Consider the following 3,297-nt stretch of genomic DNA (forward strand, 5'->3'; position numbering starts at 1 on the left):
TTTTTTTCATCATCACACCCGTACTAATAAAAATGAAAATGTTAAGATGATAAAACACATCTAATTCTCCAGGCCCAAGTAGAGCTAGCCCAAGTGATTAAATCACCAAACTTTTATTGCACCACCCTAGTTTCAAATCCCTTGGGGAATGATGGGTTCAGATTCATAGAAGAAATAAGGGTTAAAATTGCATTTGATAAAGCATCCAAATCTCTGCACAGGGCACCTTAATTGACAAAGCCAGCTGTGATTTTAGGACGACTTAGAAAGAAGAGATAGCCATTGGATGTGACCCCTAGAATTCACATATCCAGATCTCAAATTAACACATAAATCCCGTCTTTTATTGGTGGGTATATAATACAAAGGCAAGTCTGGCTGGGTGACATAAAAGATACCCAAGGAAAATACTGCTTGAGCCAATAACTACTTAGTCAGAGCAACTCACCGACTCAAAGAAAAAAAAGAAAAAGAACAGATCCGAACAAGACACAGGCTAGCCGACTCCATCAGTCATATTTAAAATAAGATTTACGTAATTGCAGGTTTCTAAATGCTAAAACGCTCTGGTAGATATGTAAGCAAAATGTGGAAGCACAAACATACTACAGAAACCTTTTTTTTGACAGAATGTCTCAAAGAGATGTCATTTTACGGATTGCACTGAGTGCAAAATTTGCAGAAAAAGGATTTGTTGATAAGGCTTTTGAAACTTTAAAACAAATGAAAATGGCAGGTATAAATACAAATAAATGAGCTTGCGCCAAAAAGGAAGTTGGGGACTTGAAGGGTGGCTGCAACCTAAAATACAAAGAGCGCAATCAGGCGCCAAGAATTGTAAAATTAGTCTTTCTTCAGCCAATATTTAGGGAAAAGAATTTAAGGTACATGTCGTACCAAGCGCTCAGCGAAAGGATAATACTTGTTTTCAACATAATTAAAGGCAATGGCATGCCAATTAAAATAAGGCACCATTTCTTCCAAATCTAACAGCCTGCACTAGAAGAGGCGCCATGGAAGGTTCCGAACTAGCACATACTGGAGATCTTCATTATTTCCTAAGAATAACAAGCAGATTTGAGGATGGTTCCATATTTGGGGGCTTGGCAGAATAAGTAGACATTAATTCCAATAACAATGAAATAATTATAAGAACCTCTATTTTATGCCTGTTCTAATCACAAAAAGGACGCCATGCTAATCGCTGGAGGCTACTTCGGCATACACAGGGCACATGTCATAGTTAGGGCACAGGTCATAATTAGGGCATTACTCAGTTCTTTAGGAAGCTATCATTTAACAAATTAAGTTTTACGCAAATACAAATAACTACACTCTAATACGCATTGTTCTATTTCCTACAGCAAAATTCTTCACATTGACCGATTTCCTTGATTGCAAAGGCACATTGTTGAGAGTGGATCCACGGGTACTTCCTTGCTTATTTCTCTGATTGGGGGCATAGTAATATCTGCTGGTACTTTATACTTCCAGATGTTAGCCCTTGCGCTTCTTCTCTCTTTGCCTGAAAATCGAAGTGCCCTGTGCTTATCTTTAATGAACAAAACAAAGGAGCGCAGAAAGAAAAATGGTAAATCCCTGAATTCCCCAGAGTCTTTTTTCAATGCCTTTTGTAATCAAAGAAATGGCGTGAGTTTATCATTCAATCGCCTCTAGCGCGTGAATGGCGTGAGTTGTTATTTTTTCAATTCCTCTTTGACAACCACTAATTTCTCCTCTAAGTTCGCATGGGTGAAAATGTGGCAGTTAAATCTTTTAGTTGAATTTATTCCGTAGATAGAAAATTAAAATTCCATTCTTGTTTAAAAACGCACATGTGAAAAATAACAGCTTGTCTAAATTCTTTATTGCGCGTGCTTATTATTTTTTAAGATTAAAAAGGAATATAGTTTTAGCAATAACTCTAAAAGGAAAAGTCATATTTTCTATCTTGATTATGATAGCATCAGCTAAAATAAGAAAATATTAATACTGTCACACAATAAAGATATTCCTTTTTAAATTCAACCACACACGTATTTATGTAGTGTATATTAATGCTGAAGGTATATTACATTCATAATGGATGTAAAAAAGTTGTTAATTTAATTTGACATATATATATATCATCCATTTAATTAAATAATTTTTAATTGTTTAATATTGTTATATCTTTACTTCCATCTCTCAATTCCCACTAATTCAATTGATCAATTTTGTGTAACTCCACAATGTAATTAGTTATTCATAATTGTTTCAATCTAATATTATTAATTATGGGGATTGAAACTGTCACTACATAAAATCCACTTGTTTCTCTAAGGACAAGAACAAATATAAAATATAATAATAATAATTTAGTTTTAATAATTTTTTCTTTCATCAAGAGTTTTATTTTTTCAATTTCATATTATTTATAATTATTTCATGCTTATTATATATTCACTTCCACCTCTCAACTACCACTCACTCTAAGTTTAATTGTTCAATCAATTTTTTTTATCTCCATAATGCAATCAGTTAACTTCATAATTATCTCAAAATGCAATTAGTTAACTTCATAATTATCTCAAACAATTGTATCTATCTTCATAATGCAATCAGTTAACTTTGTAACTATCTCAATCAATTAACTTTGTAATCATCTCAATGTAATATTACTAATTTCATGGAGATTGAATGTGTCTCTACATAAAATTCACCTTTTTTTCTCTAGAATAAGGATAAGAACGAATATAAAATATAGAATATAAAATATAAAATATAAAATATAAAATATAAATACAATGATATAATAATAATAATAATAATAACGTAATTTTACCTAACAAAAAAATAATAATAATAACATAATCTTAATAGTTTTTTTTTTCTTTGGTCAAAAGTTTAACAAAAATATAAAAAATAAGAATATATTATAAAATAGTAATATAATCATATCTCAATAATAATTTAATATTAGTACAACCTGAGTTGGCCTCGTGGTGGAGAACTTGTGCTCTTGGGTAGGGTATGTACACCTTATCGGCTTCGGCCCATTACCTATCAAAATAATAATAATAATATCATAAAATAATAATAATTTTATATTAATTGCAATTGTAGACACATAAACTTGTCCACAAATTAAATGAATATTTAATATTTATTTAATACACTAATATTCCTCTATTAATTAAATTTACATTTAATTAATTCACCTTAGCCTATTCTAACTATAGTCCAGATATTTAAATAAATTTATCAATTTATTTAATCAACCCCCTTTCCTCCTATTTAAATAAATTAAACATTTAT

This window comes from Cryptomeria japonica, chromosome 8, assembly GCF_030272615.1.
Source record: "Cryptomeria japonica chromosome 8, Sugi_1.0, whole genome shotgun sequence".
In the NCBI taxonomy this organism is placed as follows: domain Eukaryota; kingdom Viridiplantae; phylum Streptophyta; class Pinopsida; order Cupressales; family Cupressaceae; genus Cryptomeria; species Cryptomeria japonica.